Source organism: Morone saxatilis, unplaced genomic scaffold (genome assembly GCF_004916995.1).
Source record: "Morone saxatilis isolate NCDOM2014 unplaced genomic scaffold, NCSU_SB_2.0 Contig12, whole genome shotgun sequence".
NCBI lineage: Eukaryota > Metazoa > Chordata > Actinopteri > Moronidae > Morone > Morone saxatilis.
The window spans coordinates 21,251,898-21,265,684 of NW_023339674.1; positions in this window are offsets into that span (position 1 = coordinate 21,251,898).

A 13,787-nucleotide genomic window follows, 5' to 3' on the forward strand; every position below is an offset into this window, starting at 1 on the left:
CAAGCTCAGTGAAGATGTCAATGTCAGCTCCACTCTGCCTGCTTCTGCATAATGGGGGCTATAGCTAACTATCTACAGTAGCTAGTACAACTTGTTTTCTCCAATACATAATCTTGATAATCTTACATTATGTAAATTGTGCTTACTTTTCCAGGGGGTGAGGTGATGCTAATTCAGATTGGATGATCATAATAAATGGGAGGGGCTCCAGTTATAGAAGAGGCCCATGGAGAATACAATGAATACAGATGATATTGTAAACTGTTTGTATGATTAAAGAGAAAAAACTTTCTGTCTGCCGAAGGGGAAAACTGTGCTGTGTATACATTTACAACTGTTTTATTCTCTCTCACACTCCCTCACCTTAACACCAGACACCTTGGCACAGTCTGCAATTTGCAGTTTTAGAATAGTCAGTCTGACCTTTAAGAATCATCGCACTGAAGGCATTTCTCTCAGCCACTATAGAAGTATCATCTCGCTCAAAAAGGAAAAAGTACAGATACTGTGCTGCCTAAGCAAACAGCTCACACATGGCTGGAGTAATTATTACCACTCACTTGCTCAACACAGAAAGAGAGGGAGCCTTAAGGGGCAGAGTTGTTGCAAGTAGAAAGCTAAATATATTCAATATTTGGAGACAGCTCTTAGCAGCGGGGATTAGGACCCAAGGCCCGCATTTGTTCTTGCTCAGAGCCATTAGCTTTAACACAGAAACAACCACCTCGCATAACACTGAGAACACAGTCAAACAGTTCCCAAGGAGACTGTTAGAAAGAGTAAATTATAGCATAAAAGCCTCAGGATTTGTTTTCAAATTTTATTATTTTATTCATTACTAGTGCCCAGGCATGTGAGGGTGGGCAGTATCACAGCTTTCCTACGAGGCCTGAGCCTGCCGTGGTGTAATTTTGCCCACTCCATCCCTGCAGTCATTTAACTGAGAAACCCAGATGATTAAGTGAGCCACTCTGCGGATATGAAACACAATTCATGATTGACACAATTAACTTGAAAGTAATATTCACAAAAATAAACAGCAGCTGCGAGTGGAGGGATAGATTGTAACACCTAATGACTCATGCTGTTATTTCAGCTAGAATATGGTGGAGAATTTGGTCGCCAAAAGAAACATGGCTGTGCAAGTGTGGCAGTAATTTGGGGTCAAAAATACACCAGCTTTTCTGTAAAGGCAAGGGCTTGTTCTCACATAGATCAAATAAACTAAAAAAAAACTTTAAAATGAATACAACCTTTTTTGGCTTTACTGTCTCACCCTCTATCTCTCTTCTCTCCTGTACCCATGTACTATTCTGTTCTGTAATAATCATGCTTGATATTTACATATTAGAGACAATTAATATGTAGATTCTACTAATGTGAACTCATTTGGTTAACTCTGACACATCCCGTGATGCTATGTGTCTAAAAGCAACTACACAGTCAATCCACAAAGGCACCTACCTTGTTTTTATTTCCCTAAATGTGCATCAGAAGCCTAAAAATACACTGTGGATTTGAAAAAATGTAATTAAGATAAATCTTAATTTTAGTGTCACAAACACACAGATTGGCACCAAAACAAGTTTTACCCTCTCTGTCTGCTCTCAACACCATTTTTATTTCAGTTCTATGTTTGGACAGAGACAGGATTCTGGTACATTACTACTTTGTCATTGATATATTAGTATATATGATTAATTCGTTAAATGTGTTCCCAAGAAACTAAGGCTTGCCTTGCTGTTTCATCTAAGGATTTATCAATATTTAATGCATGCTTGAGTGCAACTAATAACTAGTTTTGCCCAAGAAAATTTGGTTTAAGTGATAACAGCTAGTGAGGTGAAATGTTTACAATATAATAGAATCTAATTGCGTAACTAGAATAGAATAAGAAGCTGTACAAACCCGACAAATATTTTTCAGTAAGTAAGGCAAAGGCTGTAAATAAGTGTGGGAATCATGATATATATCTTTCCTATGGAGTACGTAATTTAGCTTTTTTTGTCTGATGATGAACATGTGATGCACATAAAAGAGTTAAAAGTAATGTCAGACTGTTTCTGCTGCCAAAGCAGAGAGAAGAAGAGAGAGGAGAGGAAAGTAGCTATGCCTTTTTATCTCCAATTATCATCACAAAGTCACCTCATGTTATTCTGAGCTGCACTGAAGGAATAGACGAGTGTAAAAGCATCAACACTGTCAGGATGAAAGAAGCTTTGCGCAATTAAAATGCAGCTATAATCGTCATTATATATTTATATTGTCAAAAACCATCTCTCCATTTATTAGAAGCTCTGTTTTAAAGCCAGAGTGGAACAGCAAAATGATTCTACTGATCTATAAAAATATCTAATGCTCTTTATCATTTATCCCTTTATTATAAAGTCAGTACTTATGTCCATGTCAGGATCCTGTAGGAATAATGATGATGGGTTATTTTTCCAGTGAGCTGATCTGGTCTGTGATTGATCTGACTCTCTAAAGTTGTGCAGCATAGGTAACCATGGTGATCTAGGCAGAAAAGATGAGCTAACCCACTAATCTTGATGCATGGTACAGGCCTGTAGCAAGGTATGGTGTCACCTCACAAAGTGACGGAGGGATTGTAAATAAATCAAAATTGATGGCTGCCCATTCTAGATATAAATAGAAAAAAATTAACTGAGTGAGTATGTTGTATTATATTTTCACAGCAACCTGGGTTTCTAAGGAAGAACACTGCTGGTTAAGTAGGACTGTATTTTTTCCCCACCAATACTGTTCCCATACAGTGTTTCACTTGTTTTCTTCGATTGTTTGATTTGGCCAAATGGACCACCATTGGTTACTGAGGCAAGCATGATTGTGTAAAGACGCCAGACAGAACAAAGATACTACTTAGAAGCCAGTATTTCCACAGGAGGGTGAGTGTAAAATCTGACAAAATTTGGGGCTTAGGTCAATTTAAACTAACAAAAGAAAATAAGTGAAAACTTCTGCTGAGTGTGTGAGAAACAAATATGTTTTGTAAGAGATAACCAGTACACAGTGCCCTTGGGAAGAGAGCATAACCCAGACAAAGCAAGCAAGCGGGAAAAAGTGTTGCTGGCTTTCAGTGGCAAGGAAAAGAAAAAGCAGATGCAGAGGGATGTATGGCAACTATGTTTGTAAAGCAAAGCCAGGAAGTGACGCTGTATTTTTAATATTGACAGAGTTTAATAAAGACAGAAAGTAGCATTGAGTGCACGGCCACAGTGGAAGAAACATTAAAATTGATTAGGTACAGACCCCGGGGTTGGCTTTGGAAAGAAAGGAGTTTGATGCATGAAGTTGAGGCAGAAAGACTAAAAGTATGTCACATTAAGGGCTAAGTAACTGAAGTAAAAATAAAAACAGATGTAGGTGGAAGAATATACAGGCCCCAGGACAGACCCTGAAGCCAGGATAAAAGTGGCATCAGGCACAAAAGCAGCAGAGGAAAATCAAGTAAAAGGCAGGGTTTACTGTACCCCTCTCTGCCTACGGTGGAAGGAAATGGGCAATTTGGATCTTGCTCTGCCTCCTAAATCTAAAACAAAAGCTGGAAGACTGACAGGGCTCTTGCTCCAAATCACAAAGCTGCCATCAAAGTTGCACTGAGGATTCTACAGGCAAGACTTATGAAACTTATGAGACTGTAACTCTGTTTTCAGCTAAGGAAGGAAATCACTCCATTGTGCACTGATGCAAATTGAATGAGGCTGTTATTGTTGACAGGTGTAAATTTGTTTTAGGGCAATAAAATGTTATTGCAATGTTTTTGCTGTTCTTAATTAGCAATGCCCTAATTTGGTTTCAGTGCATTGTATTACAGCTGCCTTTTTTCAATTATCAGTTCTTGTTCCATATTCTGAGTCAGCTAGACCTTTTGATAACACTGAAACTAGCCTTACAGCAGTTTCTAATGAAGTTTTTAGTGCAAGTTTAAGCAGGGAGACAATTATCATTTTAATTTCCTCATCACACCGGGACTTCTCCACTCAATTACTTTCCAATGAACCTACTGCCATATGTGTGCGAGCTTTTCTGTCAACCAACAATCAAGCTAGCCAAAGGGTATTTAAATGAGATTTACATCTCTTTGAACGTATTAACCAATGTCATGTGTAAGAAATTGGCCAAAAGGGAATGTTGCGTGTTGCCATTGTCTTGTGCAAGTGTGTGCATTATGTGCACAAAGAGGTGATGACAGAGTCTGACGCAGTGCCAGCTGGAAAGATGAGAGCTACATTTATCATCCAGAGATGTGATTTGCAGTCACAGTGTTGACCAAATGGCCAATCAGCTCCTCGGCCTACACCCATTAGTGAAAAGGTAGGGTGTTGGAGGCAAGGAGGGACGGAAACACACAGCACATCACTCACTGGATAAATGCATGGGTGAAAATGTGAGTGTTAAGGTCATGGAAACTTAGTGGTGGTGGTAAATCCGTGGCATGCGGTCACAACCGCAGCTGATAACTAGTAGCTGATGTCTAGAGGGCTACCCTGCCACAATGACTGTGTGTGACTCAGCACAGGACATGTGGGCGACCGAGCACAGCTCCTGCATCAGCAGCCCAAAAGCACAGTGTAACACTCGCACTGACCTCACCAGTGAACAATAAGGGTGGCTCGCAACACAGCCATGGAAGGCTCCATCTGTTTCTCTCCCTTTCACACACACACACACACACACACACACATACACACACACACTAACAATGAATCCCTCCGGTCCCAGTCTAAAAATAGCTTGCAGTACGGTCATAAATCAATGTAACAGAAAACACATAACCTGTACACATGAGCGTGTGTGTGACACGCGCAGTGTGAAGCCTGATCATGTGACTAGAATGTAGGGCAAACACATCGACGGAGCCCAGAAGGTGTGAGCAGCACACATTGGACTCTGGGCCACAGGAATAGTCCTTTGTGACTGTGACATTATGGTGTAAGTACACAATTCTCCTGTGCATTCCCTGTGTGTCTGTCACGCACATGGGATTCACGTACTTCTCCTCAGTTAGCCTACAGCTTCCCAGCTGTCCCCATGTCCCACTTCCCTCATTTGACCCACAGGACTGTTCTGAGCTTGTTATACAAAACCTGAATCCAGTCATCTATTGCACACAAATACTCCAGCAAAAGCTCACTACTTAAAGTAGAAGTGCTGAAAAGCAGAAACGTGTATGTAAGCTCAGTACAGTAAGAGATATTGTTTGTCATTTTGAACTTATTTTCATGCAAGTTCATTAACAGTGAAGCTCCAGTACTTGCTGACACAATTCATTGTTAGCAACAGCATTACAGCTTTTGCAACAGCAGACACAGACTAAGAAATTAGTCCAATGCATGAGTCCCAACTCCAAATCTGAGGCCAGCGCCTCGGTCAGGGGACAAGGCAGGAGTATCCTTGATAGATAACATGTACAAGTTTTGTTGAGGAATGCTCTGTCAGAGCAAAATGTCACACTCATCTTTTATAGTATAAGTACTATGAGTATAGGCCTTAAAGCAACTGAGGAGTATTTGAGAAGGAGGGAAGATGTGCCTGCGTGTATTACAGTTGGCAGCTGCCAGAGTCGATAATAATTAAATAGACAGCTGGCTACTGGTCAACACTGAGTGTGCAGAGAAAATGTAGGGCAGGATTTGGCTCGTGCATGCATGTTAGAATGAGTGTTTGAGTACACATACAGTATGGCAGCACTCCGGCTGTCAGACTCTAGGGTAGTAGGGCACTATGCAAAATTTGGAGTGGAAATCAGATTGGCTCTTATCATCCATGAGCCACGGGGAGGAAGGGCTCAAGCTCCATGCAGAGGAGCGAACACTCAATTATTTCCTGGCAGTAGCTGGCAAATACAGCAAGTTATTCCCTCATCTAGACTGCACTCTGGCCTGTCTCACTGCACCAGAACAAAAAAGACAACAAAAGAAAACACCCAGCTTTGCATATTCTGACAATAATTTCTCCTGACCCTGCAAAAGTCTTGATTTCTGTCACAATAGTCTTATGCACTTTTGCAATAGTGTGCATTTTCTCACAACAGTCATGTATGGTTATATTACAGCTATCAGCTGGATATATGAGAGAGGAACCACTCACAGATTTAAAGCACAATCCCAGCTGCAACTTTCCACCCTCTGAAACAAAGGACACTAAGAAAATACTGCACTTTACAGAGCAACACAAAACTAACATGGTGCTACATATTCATTATTTTTAGGTGATTATAAACAAATGAAAACATACTCAATTAATATTATATTATATTTTTTGTCATATTCTTCCAATAGATCCAACAAATCTGGCCCTTTAAGCTACAGACCATCACGTACTCATTATAGTCATGCTGAAATATTACCCAGCACTGATGCCAACACCAAACTCTGCACTCATCTCCTGTCTCACCTGGCTCCTCCTCCTCCTCCTTTGTTCTGTTTTGTCTTTCCTCTGAAGTTTTCAATCAGAGAGACTGCAAATGCACATATTGAAGGAGCCCAAAACAGACTGGATATCTGGACCAGAACCAATATACTATATGTTGCCCAATCCAGAAGGCCACAGCTGTTCAGCAGACATTTGCATTTACACAGAGGCACCCAAGACAAGAGTGGAGAGAAGAACATGTGAAGGAAGAGGCCACACTTTGTCTTGTGCTTGAGCAACATGATATACAAAAGGGAAACAGGCTTGAGAATTACATACGTTAAATAAACTGTTTACAACTTCAAGTCACTGAGACCCACCTGTTGTGTGAAGAGGGAGGGTTCTTCTTGTTTCTATTTCTTTTACTGTGTTTATTATGGCCATGCTTTCTGGCTCTGGTTGTGTTCATGTAACACCTTTCCTGCCATATGTAGCATTCCCAGGCTTTGGCAGTTTCAATCCATCCAGTTCTGGAGGTCATAGTCTTTGGGATTGAGGATGACACACCTAGTAGAAAAAACAGAGCCATACAGCTGACTGAAGAGGGCCATAAACAGCAGCAGCTGGCAACTAAATCAGTTTCCAATTTACTCAATGCATAAACTCAGCATTCACCAAGTCACTGTTTTCAGACCAGCACATTACAGTATGTAATTTTCTGTTGACATCCTTCAAAAACAGTACTTATGTTTGATTAATGTAACTTCGAGGGCAAGGATTCAACAGTAACATTCATTCAAAGAGCATATTTAGGACATACACTTGCTGGAAGTTCAAAGAGAATATACAGGGCAGGTAGTAAAAGTGTTTTCTATTGAAAATAAAAGAAAATATATTAAATGCTGTGCTGAAAACAATCAGAGAAATCCTTCAAAAGGCTGTAAATGTACATTGATCTGTCTAAAAAGATTTGTAGGTTTCCAGGGCCATGGGTACACTGTGTGCAGCACATAGACTAAAGTCATCATTATGAAACATGCATTCTGGGCTTTAACAGAAGGAGGTATGTACCTGATGAGCTTGGACACAGTGAAGTTGAGGGGTCATCAGAGCCTTTAGAGTGACCACTGAAAATGAAAACAAAAAGTAAACATAAAATATCTACATGACCCCATTGCTACAGTTCTTTGTTTTAGATCTTTTTGTTCTATTTGTGGTGACATCTGAAGTCAACATGTTATAGTATTTTTTAACTTCCTTGTTAACATCTATCCCTGGCAGACATGTATTGCCAGTTATCATTCAACTTGATATAATAAAAAGATACAGAGCAAGCAAATACATTTACTGATGAATCAATGAATAAAAAAACAAGTGGACGGGTGTGCAACATGATCAAAGCACTTTTCCAAATACACAGCTGTTTTCCAAGTGTTTGAAGTGACTGGCTCATTGTCAAAGCACAGTGTGTGCTCGTCAACCCACAGGGAACGGATGGAGGGCATATTACTGATACTATCTGGATCTTCTGCCTGTCCACGTGGCCTGGACCCACACCCACTTCAAATTGAAAACTTCCTAGTGCACTGAAAGTGTGTATGAAGTTCATCCAATGGAACTGCTCCCCTCCAGGTGTGAGTCCAAACACCACGCCATAAATCCCGTAGTAAGCAGATCCATCATTCCCTGTGCTACGTCAGCACTGGCCTGGCCAGTTTTCTCTCTCTAGATTTTTTATATTGGTGTAACAGAGACATAGAGATGCAGAGGCTTGTTTGTGAATGGAGACAGAATGAGTGAATGGAAGAATGAGTCTGGGTGAGTGAACATGTGGTTGCTAGCAGGGCCCTAACAGGGGAATAATAACTGTATGTGTAATGGCTCATCAAAGCACTCTGCACTATTCAGTGCTCACACCTCTCACTTTGTGGCCTCTGTGTTTCATCAACATACACACTGATGATTCTAACTCCATTTAAAATGCAACAGGAGTTCCTATTATGATTTTCACACATTAGCCAAAGAGGAGTCTGTCGCTGCATCACAGCACAATAAAAGCATAGATTTGAGATGCAAAATTAGGGCTGGGTAATATAGAAAACCAATTTTTATGCAGTATCATAACCCATATTTCTGTATTGATCTAGATGATACTTCTGTTTTATAAGGATATTTTCCTGAAAAATATATTTAAACTGGCATCTGTACAGCAGATCTGGACCATTTCAAGCACATACAATCCTGCAAAAAACAACAAAACTTTCAAATCACATAACTGGGTAAGAGTTATTTAAAATCAGTTTGAGCTGAATTACAACATGTTTCTGGTTTGTCAACATTGTTGCTGTAATATTAGACTGTTCTGGCATTGTTTAGTTATTCGGTTATTTATTCTGCAAAGACATGTTGGACCTTGGAAAATATTCTACTAACTTGTGTGTTATTATCCACCAGATTAAGCCTCTTTCCAACAGTTGTATGATAACTCATCCATCCCCCTCGTATGGCCCCTTGTCTGGAGCTCTTCAACTCACCAGTCACATAGTGTAAAATTAATAGACCAAAAAAAGTGATGATGTTCAAACATAGATTGTTAAACTACCTTGAATCCCTGCCAAAAAAGTACACAACTGCCAGTCATTATCACTCAAAACCTGTATCAACATCACAATAAAAGCCATATACAACTATTTACACTGGAAAGTGAATTTCAGCTACAGGTACAGTTGTGCCGGGTTTCATTTTTTTCTTTTCATTTAGACTGAATGTGAGAATGTGACTGAAAACCATTAATCTTCAGCGGCAGCATGATACTGCTAATCTCCCTGTAGAGGCAGAGGCATATCTTTGAGAAATTAACAGAACTCTTGCTCAAAAACTAAATATGGACATTGGGAGCCCTTTGGGCCCTTGGCCCTCCTCGCAGCATGAGAAGCCAGGGCTCAGGTCATGCCAGAAATACCTGCTGTTCCTAATATCCCCTAGGGAAAGGCTGAGCACCAACAGAGAGGCTGGGACTATCTGTGTAGACACTACACATGTGTGTGTTAGAGAAAAGTTAAAAAGGAAATGATTCATAAAGCGTATGGGAGATGGTTGGCAGAGTTCATAGGAACAGTAAGTCCCTGAAGGATGTGAGGATTTGGCAGATGGACTGAGATGTGAGAAAAACCATCTTTTAGGACTGAGTACAGAGTGAATTTAGGCACACGTAGACACAGCAAATTAGGAGAAAGGGAAAGAGTGGGATTGAGAAAAAAGAAAAAAGATGAAGGAACAGGAAGCTAGAGAGACAGACAAACAGTGAGATGGAATGAGACAGGCTAGATACAGACAAAATCCAAGGGAAACAAGTTAGGCAGCAAACAAAACTGGAGTGGAGATGCATTTAGGGCCCTGTAAGAAAATGCAGGAGTGCCTCGGGTACATCGTGGTCCACTTATGATCTCAGTAGTGTAAACTAGAGCTGAAATGTGGGAGTTTGCAGACAGGTTGTGACATAGATTGGAAGAGGGGAGTAGGGGATGCCCTGGATACTGATAAACAGGCACAAACAAGGTTGCTTTCTTGCTTTCTCCCTTATTTGGCCATTGGTCCAGCTGCAAGATCAGCAACAGAGCACAGTGATAAAAGTGATCCAGCTCAGAAGGAAATGCAGTCATGCCACAACCTAAATACGGGTTGTCCTTTGGTGTCAAACAAGAGACACTAGGTCTGCCTCAGAAATTACTGCGTCCAACAGCAATTATTTTGTTTTAAATCTTCAGCACTAATGCATTTTATTAATGATCTCTCATCCAGTCTCTGAGTAATGTTTTTCTTCTCTTCTTCCCATATTTTTGCTGAATTTGTTTCTTACCTGTGCCTGCACCTGAGCCAGACCCATCAGTACTGTTTCCCTGACACTCTCTCCATCCCACCTGCGGTTTTTCCTGCTCCTATACCGCAACCACCACATACACACCTCTGTGGTACCACATAATGACAAATTCATGGACTCACCTGTCCAAAGTATCAAGGGAAGGGAGAGGAGGGGGTTCTCGTCGGTGAAGCAAAGCTGCATGGAGGAGAAGACAAGGCTATCACTATGGAGTAAGATTCATGACAGGCTGACATTATATTGAATGATCTTGTGATTTCAAATAATACAATTATACCCTGATGAAAGAGTTCATTACCCACTTTATCTATATCATTATGTCTTCCATCTATACAGTTCAGATGTTTTCTAAAACTTTTTCACAATGAAAATACAATTATATAATACATGTCCCATTGCAATTTTTTTCCTCTGCTGGTTTCCCCCCTAATTTGGAATGTCCTGTTCCGAATGCAATGCAGTCATTTTTACTGCCAGCTCCTGTTAGCCAAGGGAGGGAGTAGACACAACAACACACAACCTCATTTTAGTATTATTAGCTATCTTTCACTTGCTCATTTGCTTTAATAGCAAAAGAGAAACTCTTTGTGTTGTCAAACTTGCAAACATTAATACAGAGACAGGGTTTAATAGGCTTGTATAACCTGTAAGCAAAAAAACAGTTTTTATTATACTTTATAAATCCATGCAAAATTGCTCAAACAACCCTAGCCTAGTTACAAATTTGTAACACATGTTGCATATTCCTGAATCAGATCAAATGTTTTCCTAACACTAAGGTTTAAATCATTTACCTTTCACTTTACTTTGTGATTACCTAAAAACATCCAAACTAAATGTATTTTGGAATGACAGCCATTAGAGTAAAACACAGTCAACATGAGACATAACAGAAGCATATGGCAAAAGTTAGGCAAATATTGTCCAACTCAGAGCAGATATTTCTGCTGGATGGATATGGAAATATCAGTTGGGCACATTAAGTGTGGGAAGATCAATGTGTCAGCATGAATAATGGTAACAAAGAACAGGAACACAAGCCACAAATTCAAAAACATCACCCATTATCAACAACATAACCTAATAATTTATGGTGCGACTCCTTTTAAGGTAGATAAATTAGATCAGCCTCAAAATGTCAGAGCAACAAAATGTGGCAAGTCCTACTTGCCTTTACCTACATCAATAAAACAGAACGAGTCAAACGCTTGGGTGCACAGTTAATGGCCCAACTTGTTATAATGCTCAAATTTTACGTGACCGAGCAACACAATCACTTCTAAAACACACAGGCTGCACTGAGTACACATTCAAATGCGTGCACACACATACACACACATATAGAGATTCCTTTGAAGAGCCAAGGCAAAAACACATATTCACATCTGGATACCATCCCCTTCTTTCTTCCATAAAGACCCCTAACGTGAGAGTGGCTCAGAGCAGTTTTCAACAACATAGAGAACACAAAAAAATGGCTGAAACTAGAGGAAGAATAATAAGAACTGTTGGAAGTTCAAGCTTGAATATGAAAAAAGAGCACAGGGCTCCCTGCTTTGTCAGTGAAATGTAGAACATCTTCCTTCCCTTTCAAATACAAGTCCCACAGAGTTGAGAGGGCCTGAACTGCTCACTATGGAAGACTGACCCAGCAAGGCCTTTGATACCTCAGACACCTGGATGCCCAAGGGAAGACACACATGCATACACACATAAACCTCCACAGTCTGAAAAAGAAAGGCCTGAAGTGTAGCACTGAGGGACGACCTCAGGCAATTCCTTTCAAGAAAACAAACCCAAAGACAACGGTGTAATTCATCAGGAACATGGAGTGTGCTGCATGCAAGGATAACGATTCATTACAACAAATAGATTAAGTGATTGCAGGAGACAACACCAAGAGCTTATACAATACATTACTATGTGAAAATACCATAAGTATGTATCAAATCATGATTAAAACTGGAGCATCACCTTCCCACAGCAATTGTGCTCAATAAATGCTGTGTGGTGTGCACACAAACAGACACGTGCATTCACAGTAAACACCAGCTTGTCCACACACATGCCATGAATGTTAGCGTGAGTGAGTAATTGCTTCTACCTGTGGTGATCTCGAATGAGTGTTTGATGAGGGCTGAAATCCCATGCTTGGCAGCATATGAGAGAGCTAATGGCTGAGGGCTAATTGCGGCCAATTGTGCTTGCGTGGCTTTCTCTCTTATGCTAATGTTTCACAGAGCTACAGGCTGGAGGGTTTTAGATGGGAGTTGATATTTCACATCGAACCACATGCTGCCCTTCTGCACTACAGTAGAGGTCTGAGTTTTCTTTGCTTAGGTAAAGGCTACTGTGTCTTGTGTACTCTAAGATGCAATCTTCACAGACAGATGTGCACAATTCCTCTTGTCGTGACAGTGTCCTGTCATTGCCCTGCCGTCCGTAAAGAGCATAGCCATTAGCTGCTGGTCAAATGCTTCTTGAAAAAAGGCTTGCTTTCTCAAGGCTAGAGCTTAAAATTAATAGGTACTGGGTGCAGACTTTTGATGTAATCAATCAGGAATTGCTGCACTAAAGTTTTGTTTTCTTGGAAACGATGGCAAAGCCAGGAACTTAAACACATTTTCTTTAATTGTCTTCTAATTATTTACTGAGATACATACATATTTTGTGAGAGCTGATATTCTTCCTCTCGATTCAAAAGATCAGATAGTGATAAAGCTATAGAGGTCAGTAGTTCTGATCAATAACCTTGATCTGAGGGCATATGGTAATCGTATGGTCAATTCTGAACAAACTGAACATCTGCTCAGCTATGATCTTCAATCAATGTATCAGTGCCAAATGGAAGGACACTCACATACATGCTGTGTTGCTACACTGACTGTAGTGACCCACTAACCAGTTGCGGGGAAACAGCCTCACCTTGGCTGTGCGCTGTGCTGCACTGATAGATCACACAGGAACAACACTGCAATGACACAGTTCCACCCCAAAATCTGCACCTATCAAACACACTTGGCATTTAATGTGAACTATATGAAAACAACAAACCAAAAAATCAAAGAGAAAACAACAACCCCTTCTTTCCCTCTGCCCTATTCCCTACAGTCGGTCTGTTCAGCACATTTCTCATGCCACAATATGCTGGCCTAGCAATCTTTTTTACCAGGGGCTATTTTTATCATGTTACACATTTGCATCACAAAAGGAGGCCGGCCCTATAACTTAAAGAAATGGGAGTGGCCTAGATAAAAAGCTACGCAAATACACTTCAAAGCTGGAGTTGACTGTTCAAAGCTGCAGTCGGCAGGATGTTTGATATTTTGGTTGTATTAGCAGCTCTGGCACAGGTTCACCAGGCAGTATGGGGCTCACAGGGGGTGTGTGTGTGTGGGGTAAAAAGGGGGTCTAAACCGGCGCATCTATTTTGGAACCTTTGAAGATGAAGATATGGCATGTGCTCAGCTGTGAGCTTAGGCCAGGGAGCCTTCCTGGATTTCTATCTGATTCACTACAAAGACCCAGAGGA